This window comes from Peromyscus eremicus, chromosome 5 (assembly GCF_949786415.1).
Source record: "Peromyscus eremicus chromosome 5, PerEre_H2_v1, whole genome shotgun sequence".
Taxonomy (NCBI): domain Eukaryota; kingdom Metazoa; phylum Chordata; class Mammalia; order Rodentia; family Cricetidae; genus Peromyscus; species Peromyscus eremicus.
The window spans coordinates 61,461,533-61,475,423 of NC_081420.1; the positions used below are offsets into that span (position 1 = coordinate 61,461,533).

Sequence of the window (13,891 nt, forward strand, 5' to 3'; positions counted from 1 at the left end):
GGAGTTCTTCATGGTAAGAGTTGCTAATCGGTGGTAATAGATGTCAGATCCCAAAATATACGGGATGCCTGGAACACATGATCATTAGGTCATGTGAGAATTGTTTGTGGTATTAGGGAAATGATCATAAGATGGTTAGATGCTCCACACACGCTGAATAAAACCATCATGGACTTAATTATACCTTAGCTTCTGGGATGGATGATGTCACAGGTTTTGTTTGCTAGAACATTCATAATAAAGTTTTAGTCACAACTACCTTTAGCTACTTATATTAAAAAGTTAATAGAATATTCTCTCCTACAAACAGTAGCTGAGTTTGAAGTGGTAACTCGTTTGTGGTCCCAATTTTACTGATTAAAACACTTATCTTAACTTGGTATTGGGAATTGCACGTGATGATACATGCTTGTAATCCAGCACTCAAGAGGCAGAAGCAGGAGGATCATCATGACTTTGAGGCCAGCCAGGGCTCCAATGAGCAGACCTTGTTTAACAAATGAAAATAAAACCAAATACTGGTGTTGGAGTTGTGATAGATCTCAGAGGTAGAGAGCTTGCCTAACCTGGGCAAAGGCCTGGGTTCCATCAAGCATGTTAAAGACAAATTAGAACCACCTTGGGGTCCTACAGATGAAACCAACACACAGCACACAGCACAATTAAACACAAAGTCCTGTTCAATCACCCTGGTTAGCAGAGGCAGAGGGCTTCGAACTAACAGGAAACAGGCTTCTGGGTAGCAGCTGGTGCAGGGGATTGAAGAAGGCACACCAGAGTGTGGTCTGTCTTCTCTAGACCCTTCATTTACCTGCAGTAGAGATAGGAACAGACTCTGTAAGGGCAGGAGCAATAGAGACAGGTAATGATCAACAGTAAGGTGGAAAACTTTACAAGATGGTGCTTTCAGTTAGGCTTCAGAGGCCCACTGCCACGAGCAAAGCACAGTTACTATCAGGAAGTGACATGCTCTACAGCTGTAGTCACGGTCAACCAAGAAGGAAGGGACCTGCCTGATTTAGCCTCCCTTTATTTTCCCTTTTTCTCTTTCTCTGCTCTGCCCTCTCTGGAGCATGGCAGGGACCTGCTGTCAAGTTCACATTGCCCTTTAATTCACTACATAGTATAAACTGATCTCAAAGTCATAGCCTCAGCTTCCTGAATAATGGGTTACAGACATGTACTATCAAGGGGCCAATACTCTTCTCTATCAAGAATTAGATTTAGCTGGGCAGTGGTGGCCTACACCTTTAATCCCAATGCTCGAGAGGCAGAGGCAGAGGCAGAGGCAGAGGCAGAGGCAGAGGCAGAGGCAGAGGCAGAGGCAGAGGCAGAGGCAGAGGCAGAGGCAGAGGCAGAGGCAGAGGCAGAGGCAGAGGCAGAGGCAGAGGCAGAGGCAGAGGCAGAGGCAGAGGCAGAGGCAGAGGCAGAGGCAGGTGGATCTCTGTGAGTTCGAGGCCAGCCTGGTCTACAGAGCAAGTTCTAGGACAGCCAGGGTTACACAGAGAAACCTTGTCTCAACAAAAAAAAAAAAAAAAAAAAAAAGAATTAGGCTTGTTGATTTGATAAGAGGACATTTCCTGTTATATGAATACACACACACACACACACACACACACACACACACATACACACGCACACACACACACCCTTTACAGGCAGCTACAAAACAAAAAACCTGAAGTCATTTCACATCAATTCAACTTTATTGTCTTGATACTTTTAGGGCTCTCTGTGGTCACATATAATTTATTAGAGGGATGAAAGAGATAGTCTACTAAAATTTTTGTAGATGTAATTTTTATAATTGGATTTTTTCCTGTTGAATATAGCATAGGTATTTTATTAAGCATTCTGCCAACTTTTGTTTCATATTTTAGTTTCTCCTGCTAAAATATATTTCCTCGGGTGGCATGACAGAGCTTGTGTTTAAGATGCTGGAGACCCTGGGGTCAGTCCTGGGACCCAAAGTGAACTATCCGAAACTTACACGGTGTTTGATATGACGTAACCTCTCTGTCCTGCCCACCCTACCCCAGTTACTGGCCCTGGTCTCCTCACTCCCAGATCACACCTCTGCTAGCACCGTTTAGAAGGCCATCGGTCACAACCACAGATACTTTAGTCTCTTGGCTCACCCCCACGCTCTTCAATCCAGTGGACATTTCTTAGAACACATCTTGTTCTTTAGATCAGCATATGTTACTAAAAATAGTGGGTTTCAGTTGCCGGGCGGTGGTGGCGCACGCCTTTAATCCCAGCACTCGGGAGGCAGAGCCAGGCGGATCTCTGTGAGTTCGAGGCCAGCCTGGACTACCAAGTGAGTTCCAGGAAAGGCGCAAAGCTACACAGAGAAACCCTGTCTCGAAAAACCAAAAAAAAAAAAAATAAAATAAAATAAAATAAAATAAAAATAGTGGGTTTCGCTGTGACATTTTCAGAGATGTGGAATGGGCTTTGATCATACCGACCCCTCTTGTTAATCTCTCTTCCTCTAGCTCTATCTATTTCTCTTCCTCTTCCCAAGTAATTTCCTTTCTGCTTCCATGATTTTTTCTTTTTAAATCTAAACTGCACGTGAGAGAGACCAGGAGAAATTTGTCTTTTGGAGTCTGCCTTAATTTGCTTAACACAGTAGTCTCTGGTTTCATCCATTTCCCTGCAAGTGACAGAAATTTGTCATTGTTTTATTAATTTGTTTTTTATTGTGTGTGCGTGTGCATGAGCGTGCACTCATGTGCTTGTGGAGGTCACTCAGGGCCTTCCTCTGCCACTCTCTCCTAGACTAGGGAGCCAGTGCGCTTCTGGGAGCTGCCGGCCTCTGTCCCCCAGCACTGGGGTTGCAGGTCACGCAGGTTGCCATGCCCTGCTTTCACATGGGATCTCAGCTCAGGTCCTCATGACTGTGCAGCAAGCGCTTTATCCACAGGTCATTTCCCCAGCTGACTAGTTCTTTTTTTTTTTTTTTTTTTTTTGGTTTTTCGAGACAGGGTTTCTGTGTGTAGCTTTGGTGCCTGTCCTGGATCTCGCTCTGTAGACCAGGCTGGCCTGGACCTCACAGAGATCTGCCTGGCTCTGCCTCCCGAGGGCTGAGATTAAAGGTGTACGCCACTGCCACCCAGCTGAAATTTGTTCTTTATGGTTGAATGTTGCTCCTTAAAAAGATATGTGTGTGTTTATATACATACATACATACATACACACACACACACACACACACACACACACACATCTATATGCCGCACCTTCTTTATCCATCCACCTATTGATGGGTACCTAGGCTGATTCCATAGCTTGGCTATTGTGAATAGTTACATAGTAAACATGGGTGTGCAGGTATCTCTGTTGTCCTCTGTCTCTGATTTCTTCAAGTATATACCCAGGAGTGCCACAGCTGGATCATATGGTAGTTTTTACACTTTGAGGAACTGTGTTACTAATTTCCCTAGTGGTGGGGTTCATTTACATCCCCACCAATAGTGTATAAGGGTTCCTTTAGAACTCACCTTATGCAAATAAGATGCTTTGTGCAAATAAGATGAGTTTCCACTATCCAGTAGACCTTGTAGAGAACCGTCACAGCCCAATGAGGAACTGTATTGCAGGACACATAGAATTGGGGATCAGCTAGTCTGTTTAGGGGCTGGTTTATCTGCCAACCTTAAGCCTGGGACTGAAAAAAAAAAGACATATAAGACACATCTCTTTATTCAGTACCTAACAGATTGAGGTGTCTTTTTCACATAGCAAAACATGTAGGTGTTAGGTGTACTGTCTGATAAGTTCTGACATCTGCACATACTCATGTACTATCCACCCTCCTCCAGATAAACAACTATGTCAAACCAGAAAGTTCCTCTATACTCAGTTCCAGCTCGTTACCCACAAGAGGGGCAACTAGCATTCTAATTTCTATCAGTTAGTGTTCACTTGTCTAGTTTAAATTTTCATATAGGTAGACTAGTTTAATTTAGTATTTACTTTTTGTGTCTGGCATCTTTTTTTTCAACCACAATACTTTTGAAATTTGGGAATGTTGTTCCATGTATTAGCAATTTCCTCCTTTTTATTCTTAAATAGTATTCCATTATATTAATGCATCAAAATGTCTTAAGTCATCTGGTTTATATACATTTGTATTTTTTTAATTTCCGGACTATTTTCAGCAAAGGTGATATAAGCAAAGCTGGTCAGTATCAGTACATTTTGATTGTTTTGGTAACTTGACACACTCTGGAGTCACCTAGAAGAGAATCTCAGTTGAGGAATTACCTCCATCAGGCGGGCCTGGGGACAAGCATGTGGGGCACTATTGTCCCTTTAATACAGTACAAATTCCAGTTGCTAGGGTTTCTTGTCAATATTTACTATCATTGGTCTCTTTCGTTTCAGCCCTGAGTGAGTGGGAGGTAGCATGCAACTCTGGCTTTCCTTTGCGTTTACCTGAGGACTAAGGACTCTGCACACCCTCCAAATACCGTTTGCATACAGCAGCTTCTCAGGAACAGCTGTTAGAGTCTCCTGCTGCCTGAAAACTTTTGATTGGAGGAGTCCTTTTTTTAAATTTATTTAACTTGATTTTATGAGCATTGGTGTAAAGGTGCCAGATCTCCTGAAACTGGAGTTACAGACAGTTGTGAGTTGCCATGTGGGTGCTGGGAATTGAACCCTGGTCCTCTGGAAGAGCAGCCAGTGCTCCTAACTGCTGAGCCATCTCTCCATCTCCTGGAGGAGTCCTTTTGATATGCTGGATATAAAGCTACTGCCAGGTGTGCATATTGCATTTTTCTCCCAGACTGTGGCTTGTGCTTTTCAATTTCTTAGTGATATACTTTGAACAACCTTATTTTAAATTTGACTATGTTGAACTTATCAATCTTTCCTTTCATGGTTATTCCTCTTTTTCTTTTGACTGAGAAACTGTTACAGACCTCCCTATCACAGGGATGTCCTACGTGCTTTTCCTTAGAGGTGTTTTAGTTTTGGTTTTGACCTTGGGGATCTAAGAGCAATCTTAAATAATTCTTATGTGATGCCCCAACATGGTTGTCCACAGGCCAACCCGATGCAGGCAATTTCTCATCCGAGACTCACTCTTCCCAGGTGACTCCAGCTTGTGTCAAGTTACCAATAAAAATAAAAAATAAGAATGTATAGATAATGGCCAGCATTGTTTAGATCAGGGCTCAGGGCTTATTTTTTCTCCATGTGGACATTTAATACTTCCAGAATAATTTGTCAAAATGAATTTCCCCACTGAATCACCTGGGAATCATTGTTGAAAATCAACTGACACATTTTATACATCTTGTATGCAGGGATGTACACACATAGACAAAGTTCTGTGCTCTGTCTTCGGTTCTGTGGATCTGTTTATTGATCTTTTCCCCAATACCATGCTCTCTTACAATTTTATAGTAAGTCCTAATACTGAGTGGTGTAAATCTCCCAGCTTGCTTTTTCTTTTTTACCCAGATCATTTTGGATAAGTTTTCATATTTTAGGGCCAGTTTGTTAATCCTCACAAAAATAATTTGGAGAAAGAAAAAAAAATGCTGGGCAGTGGTGGCACACACCTTTAATCCCAGCACTCAAGAGGCAGAGCCAGGCAGATCTCTGTGAGTTTGAGGCCAGCCTGGTCTACAGAGTGAGACCCAGAATAGGTACCAAAACTACACAGAGAAACCCTGTCTCAGAAAAAAAATAATTTGGAAGGATTTTGATTGGATTAATATTGAATTTACAGACAGATTTGAGGAAAGCTGAAAATACCTTAACAAACTGAGTTTTCTGACTTATAAATATGAACACTATCCATGTATTTGAGCATTTAATTTTTCTCAGTAATATTTTACATTCTGTGTGTGTATGTGTGCATGTGCATGTGTATATGTATATGTGGAGGTCAGAAGTCAACCTGTAATATTGTTACTTAGAAGATGATGTCCATCTTGTTTTCATGAGACAAGATTTCTTTTTTAAAATGGTTATTTTTATCTATGTGTGTATGTGTGTGTGTATATACCATATGCATGCAGTACCCCCTAGGGCCAGAAGAGGGTGTCAGATCCCCTGGAACTGGAGTTATAGGTATTTGTGAGCCACCATGTGAATGCTGGGATCTGAACCAGTGTCTTCTGGGAAAGGAGTAGCTCTTACCTGCTGAGTCACCTGTTCACTCCAGAGACAAGGATTCTCAGTGGGGTCAGGGGCTTGCAGATTGGGATAGGCTGATGGCCCGTAAGCCCCAGGGACCCTCCTGTGTCTACCTCCTTGTCCTGGGGATTACAAGTGCACACCACCACACCTAACTTTTTGTGTGGGAATTAAACTCAGGGCCTTGTGCTTGCACAGCAGGTCGTTTACTGACTGAACTGTCTCCCCAGGCCTCGCTCTTACGAACACGCCAACAGGCCGAGCTGACTGATACAGGCACTTCCTCTATCGCTCTCCTCTCAGGTGACTCGAGGCTGGCAGTTGAGGCAAACTAAGACAACCACTGAGCTGCCAGGCGGGGTTGTGGAGAAGAGAACTGAGGCAAGGACCACAAGGCCTGAGACCCCAAGTTCAGCAGCTCTTTTTGTCTCCCTCCTTAGGTCAGAAGTAGTACTTTTTTTTTGTTTTCCAAGACAGGGTTTCTCTGTGTAGCTTTGGCGCCTGTCCTGGAACTCAATCTGTAGCCCAGGCTGCCCTCGAACTCACAACGCTCCACCGGCCTCTGCCTCCCGAGTGCTGGGATTAAAGGTGTGCGCCACCGCCGCCCGGCCTTCCGACAGAAGTAGTTCAGTTGTGTTGCCTACAGCCTGCTGGCTCCTGGGTCCGAGCATCCGTGTTTCCAAGGAGAGACGCAGATTTGTCCCCTTTAACACTCTGGGAGCCCGCTGCCCGGGTTCGCCCAGCTCAGGAAGGACTCGGTGAGCAGTCGCGAGAGTGGTCTAGAAAGCTTAGCTGCTGTTTCGGAACACCCAGTCTGTGACATGCTGGGGCCACACTATGATCTTGTTCCAGGTAGAGACAGATTACTTCCCTAGCTGGAGGGGGAGGGTGGAGCAGTTTTTCCTTTTGGGGGGATTTGTGTGAAGCAATGGAAAACGCATGTGGATTAAAGGAAGCAGGAAAACGAGTTGATGGTTGAGGTGAAAGGGAGACGTTGTTTTAGATGGTTTAAAACCGCAAAGGATTGGTAAAGCAGGGCATGTGGGCTTGTCTGGGAGACGGAGAACACGATTCCATGTGTTTATTGGTTTCCTAGCAATTAGCCAGCCTCAAAATCTTTCTGAGGAACTTGGTTGCCTGGTGGAACATTGCTTTCATCATGTGGCAGCTGCTCCAGGCTTGCACTCCCGCCCTGGGCGAGCTGCTCTCCCTCCCCGTCGGCCCGGAGCGCTTAGGTTTCACCACCTTCCTTAACTCGGAATAAGTTCACTTTTCTTTCTTGGTTTTTTTTTTTTTTCTCGAGACAGGGTTTCTCTGTGTAGTTTTGGTGCCTGTCCTGGATCTCGCTCTGTAGACCAGGCTGGCCTCGAACTCACAGAGATCCTCCTGCCTCTGCCTCCCAAGTGCTGGGATTAAAGGCGTGCGCCCTGCCGCCACCGCAGCCACCACCCGGCTAAGTTCACTTTTCTAGCCTCATCTCTGAATGCTTTTTTTTTCTTTATGGTTCTGGGGATAGACCCCCCCCCAACTCTCCACCACTGAACCCCACTCACCCAACTATCCACCGCTGGGCTGACCTCCAGCCATCATCACTGAATTCCTATCAATATGGCCTGGCTTCTTGACCATTCCTTCCTCGCCTGTCCCAGCACACGCCACCCTGTGGCTCACTGCCTGGCCTCTGCTTACCCAAACTGCCTTCTTAGCATGGAGTTTCTAATGTTTCATGAGCCTTCCCTTCATGATGTCAAGTCACACTAGACTTGATTTCCTTTGCTCCCCCAGATGCAGGCTCTATGATCAGTGTGTTGGCTAAATATATAGTCTTGGCTGGGGGCTGCAGCTGGCCTAGCATACACAAGGCCCTGGGTTCAATTCCCAGACAAATTAAATAAATAAATAAGTAAACACTGTCTTGCCTTGGTTACTAATTACCATGTAGATGGTCAGTTCCATAAGCAAAGGCAGGTCATGGTCACCCTTCCTGGATTTGCCAAGAAGCTGGCACAGGTCTGGTTGCTGGATCTTGCTGAACGTCGAGAAATGCCCCCTCCTGTCTGAAGTGGCTCCAAATTTACACACCAGTGCCAGCTTCAGCAACCCTCGTGTGCCCTGAGGAAAACGCCACCACAGAAAGGAATGCTTGTTTTCCTAGGGGCTGAACGGAGATGAATCGAGAACCATAAAGCAGCTGGAGCAGTGACGATGATGATGGTACTCCGTAAAGTACGAGTGACTGACGGAGGTGGGGCAATGCTGAGAAACACAATAATATGAAGGGAACAATAGAGATTTTAAAAGCCATAGAAGGAATGAGGCTTGGGGGTACTTACCTGTAATCCCAGGTATGGGAATTGAGACAGGGAAGATTGGAAGTTTGAGTCTAGCCTGGGCTACTAGTGAGTTCAAGGCTAGCCTGGGTTACATAGGGGAGACTCTAAACTAACAGTCCTTGGAAAGGAGGAAGAGGAAAATGAGGAATTGCTTAATGTGTACAGAGTTTCTGTTTTGTACGATGAAACATCCTGGAGACTGGTTAAACAACAATGTAAATACATTTAATGCTATTGAACTGTACAGTTAAAATGGTTAAGATGGTAAACTTTGTGTTATCACAATTCAAAATGTGCTGGAGAGGTGGTTCACTGAGCAAAGTGCTTATGGGTAAGCATGAGCACCTATAGTTAAACAAAAACAAATCCAAAACCAAAACCAGGCAGAGCAGAGTGTGCCTGTGACCCCAGTAATGGGAAAACGGAGGCACGGGGATCCTTGGGGTTTGCCGGCTACCTAGTGTAGCTGAATTGGCGAGCTGCACGTTCAGTAAGAGACCCTGCCTCAAAAATAAGGTGGAGCATAGTTGAGGAAGACATTCATTGATGACCTGTGGATTCCACATGCTCATGCAATGTTCATGCACATACACACGTAACCACACACACATATGCACACAAATAGACAGCTAAAAAAAAATCACAGTAACTTGGGAAAACAACAAAAGGTGGATGGTTCGGGTACAGTGGGAGGCCCCAGAGGACCCACGTGCTCAGGATTAGGAGTTCAAGGTGGGCAGTGGTTCTATGGACCACGGTTGTGGTTAAGGTCTGTGGCTGTGGTCGAAGCTACAGGACTCATAGAGGTGAAGCCAACGACAAGGACTGAATCTCCATCTCCAAGCTGGGCCACCTGGTCAATGACATGAAGATCAAGTCCCTGGAGGAGATCTACCTGTTCTCCCTGCCCATCAAGGAATCTTAGATTATTGCATTTTTTTCCTGGACACATCCCCAAAGGATGAGGTTCTAAAGATTATGTCAATGCAGAAGCAAGCTGGCCATTGGACCAGGTTCAAGGCTTTTGTCACTATTGGGGACTACAGTGGTCATGTTGGTCTTGCTACTAAATGCTCCAAGGAGGTAGACACTGCGGTTCTAGAGACCATCATCTTGGCCAAGCTTTCCATTGTCCCTGTGCAGAGAGGCTACAGGGTGTTGGGGGGGGGAGGCGATGGGGACGACAAGATTGGCAATCCCTGCACTGTTCCATGTGAGGTGACAGGCTGCTGTGGCTCTGTTGCTGGTACCCATCATCCCTGCCCCAGGGGCACCAGCATCATCTCTGTTCCGGTGCCCAATTATCTGCTGCTACTGGCCGGTATTGATGGTTGCTAGACATCAGCCAGGGCTGCACTGCTACCCTGGGCACCTTTGCCAATGCCACCTTCAATGCTATCTCTAAGACTTACATCTACCTAACCCTGACCTCTGGAAAGAGATTGTGTCCACCAAGTCTCCTTGTCGGGAATTCACTGACCATCTTGTGAAAATCCACACCAGAGTCTCCATTCAGAGACTCCACATAAAGTTTTTTTTTAAAAAAAGATTTATTTATTCATTTTATGTATATGAGTGCTCTATCTGCATGTATACCTTTATTCCAGAAGAGGGCATCAGATCCCTCTATAGATGGTTCTGTGCCACCATGTGATTGCTGAGAATTTAACTCAGGACCTCTGGAAGAGCAGTCAGTGCTCTTAATTGCTGAGCCAGCTCACCAGCCCCCAAGGTTTTTATACAAGAAAAATAAAGTGAATTAAGTCTGTTTAAAAAATCACAATAAAAGTGTTAGTGAAAGATTAGAGAGGAAAGATTCATTTCTGAAAAGTGAATGTTTAGAAGTAAGTTGGGGCTGGCACTCCCCCCGACCCCAGACAGGGTTTCTCTGTGTAGCTTTGCACCTTTTCTGGAACTCACTGTGTAGCCCAGGCTGGCCTTGAACTTACAGAGATCCGCCTGCCTCTGCCTCCCGAGTGCTGGGATTAAAGGCATGTGCCACCACTGCCTGACGAGGCTGGCCCTTTTAATTACAGAATTTTGGAGGGAGAGGCAGGTAGATCTCTGTGAGTTTCAGGCCAGCCAGCCAGGGCCCCATAGTGAGACCCTGTCTCAAAAAAAAAAAAAAAAAAAAAAAAAAAAAGCAGGTCAGGTAATAAAAGTACCTAGATCTAGGAATCAATGGGCCCAAATAAATGGGAATTTCTCAAGGAATCTTATGCTGAGAGAAGGAAAAGCTGCCAGTCGGAAGAGGAATGCATCTCTAGGAAAGAGAGTTCACATAGAACTAACCATTTGTCATACTGCCTTATAAGAGTGAGATCCAGACAAGGATGGCTTAATGGTGGAAGGGACCATACCTTGACCAGGGTTGCTTCGATGTGCAAATCCTTGATCTATTTTAACCCTAATCTTACTTCAGAAGCACGAAAATCAACTTGGGGGATTCCTTGGACTCTTTGTCTCTCTTCCCAGTGTGGCCACATGGAGTAAATCTTTTTTCTGCTTTCCACTTCCATGTGGCTCTTTAACTGGCTTATTGAGGGCAGGTGGCTGGACTTAACCCGCGTCACAGGCTGTGACCCTCAAGTTCAGTGCACTCCCTTTCTCTCACTATTGTGTTCCATAGAAGGTTCTAGAATGCTGGAAAGCACAGGTAAGCTGTCATTACCCTTTCAGGAGACCGGAGGCCCCCTGCTGCTCCCTGCAGTGGCTTTGGGCCCCTAATGCTGTCACAGCCAAGTCACTGTGTCAGGCCCAAGGTTAACGGCTGGCGAGAATTAATTCATTGATTAGTATGCTGGGGAAGAGCCAGGCCTTTGCTTATGCTGAACTGTGCTTTGGACCTAGAAGTTCTGCCAAAAAAAGGAAAAAAAATATCCTAAGATGATACATCTGAAATGAGATTGATGCCATTAACTGGAAACCTGAATATCTTTCTTCTGTTGGTTGACTTTGTTGATGACTATGAACACGGGCTCTTGTTTTTATTCAAAACTGCAAACCTGGGGTATCTGATGAGATTTGGTAATAGGTAATAGTACTATTATAGCAGCTGACATTTGATATCATGTTGAATTTATAATCCATTCTGAGTCTTTTCAAATGGTCTTGACCAAAACCACTTGAGTTTAGAGCATCTCCCTGTGAAATCTAGACAGGAAAAACACTTGCCCAAGAATTCAATGAAGTACTTATCTACAGTCCAGAAGCAGCAATGGAACGTGGATTTGTACTCAGTGCTTTCAACCACTCAGGACGAGGGTTGGAAAGATGGTATGAATACTCTGTTGAGACATTAACAACACCAAGATGGTGGCATCTGTGGACGAGGCCCACATGGAAACTGTAGTGAGTTCTGATTCCTTTCTCCTCTCATTTTCTTGTGGTTCTGAGGATGGAACCCAGGGTCTTGCCCATCCTAGGCAAGTGCTCTACCACGGAGCTACATCCCCGGGGCTAAATGAGTTCTCATTTGATGACACCTCTCATTCATATGCTGTACTATCCTCAGGGACTTTGCAAGGCCACATAGGCTACTAAACCATACACATATGATGGTAATAAGGATTTTAAGGTCTGTGAGGACCACGATTGAAGTTCTAATAAGCATGCGCTCATATTTTTAAAGTGAAGGCCCAGCACAAACAGGGTGGCCCCCTTCATTCAAACTTCATCTGATGGCCGCTTGGTGTTGGGAGGGTGTTAGTAGCCTTTCTGTTACTGTAACTAAACACCCGGCCCAGTCAGTTTAAGAAAGGAAGGGCTTATTTTTTGGCCTCAGTTTTCAGTTGATTGGTCCTGCTGCTCTTGGTCCTGTGGTGAGGCAGCACGTCATGGTGGAAATGCACGATGGATGCAGAAGGAAGGAAGAGATCAGAGCCCCTCAATCCTCTTGAAAGCACAGTGTCCAATGACCAAAGTTCCTTCCACAAGGCACCACTGTGTAAAGATTCCGTTACCTCCTCAAATAGTGCCACCGTGGAGACTGAGTCTCTATTACGTGGTCCTCTGGGGAACATATTTGATCCAAACTACGGCAGAGGGCCTCCCGGGTGCTCTGGTGGAGGGGCTTCTGGAGTAGGGCTGGAATCTGTGAACAAGGTCCTCCAAGAAGTACTCTGCTTTCTTCTGCGGTGTGAGAAGCAGGCTTCATTGACAAGAGGCAGACACTGTTGGTTACCAAAGACCTTCAGCCTCTTCTGCTTCCGAGTTGTTCTCTTTCTCTTCAGTCCTGCCTTCACAGGAAGAACAATGGTCGGTTTCTTCCCCCAGTCTCACCTGTGGGAGGGGAACCCATGATTATGTGCATCAGGAGTACCTGCATACCTGTTTACCCATTAACACATTTTTATTACATTTTATCTGTGTGTGTGTGTGTGTGTGTGTGTGTGTGTGTGTGTGTGTGTGGTCAGAGGACAACTTGTGGGAGTCTGCTCTTTCCTTCTACTCTGTGGGTCCTAAGGAGCTGACTCAGGTGCTATAAGCTTGGTGGCAAACGTCTTAAGCCACTGAGCCAACGCACCAGCCTCCATGTGCCCGTTTGTAACAGCTGTGTAGTACATGCACAGCAGGATGCGTACTCAGGGCCCTTTCAACCACCTTGTCTTTTATTCTCATCTCTTCCAAGTTCCTAGGTGTACCTTATGCATGGTTACAGTAAAGTTCCCCCAATACCATACTTCCTCAAATGGCCATTAGCTCATGATATTGCCCCTGTCTAGAAGGGTGCCATCCTTCAGTTGGGGAATTCTCACTGAAGGTTTTAGATCTGTTCAGGAGGTGACTGCTTGCTTCTTTATATTCCCATAGATCTGGGCATACACTACCCAAACTTCAGTTCACTATAGTCCCATCATTGTCCTGATTCCTAATCAAAGGCTCTGTATCTATCAGCATCCTGGCATATGTCCTTTACAGTAGATGCTCAATAATATCACTTGAAAAGAATTGATAATACATATCCTAGAGCTTGAAATGAAAGCTTATGAGGGGCCTCCTAAAAGATACACTGAAATTTATTTCCAAAGCTTTGGGAACTTTCCAAGAAAGACGTTTACCTTTCATGTAAGGAAGGACAAGTTATCAACGTACTTTTAGAGAAGATCTGGGTCCTTTTAATCTCATAAATAGAACATTTCCATGTTAACAGATTTAATTTTGGAGAAGGTCACATCTCTGGGTACCTGGAAGCTGAAATTGCCAAAGGCCACCACACTAGCCACAACCTCTACCAATGCCTCCCCCAAGACATCCCACTCCTGAAGAGAGACAGTGTAAATCTCCTCTTTGAAGAGCCCTGCTCTGCAGGGTCTTAACTATGGGGTATATCAGACTTTATTTAATTGACATTTGGTCTCCAGAGAGGGAGACCAAGTTTCACTAAGTAGAAACACCAGGGG

At 45.1% G+C, this 13,891-nt stretch overlaps 1 long non-coding RNA gene across 1 annotated transcript; it reads right to left on the reverse strand.

Annotated features, from left to right (window-relative positions):
- Nucleotides 1–694: 694 nt before the first annotated feature.
- On the reverse strand, nucleotides 695–11,078 carry LOC131910519 (uncharacterized). Its single transcript, XR_009379147.1, has 3 exons — nucleotides 10,850–11,078; nucleotides 3,507–3,673; nucleotides 695–811 (listed from the first exon to the last, which is right to left on the reverse strand). It is a non-coding gene; the product is annotated as an uncharacterized LOC131910519 (long non-coding RNA).
- Between the last annotated feature and the right edge of the window lie 2,813 nt (nucleotides 11,079–13,891).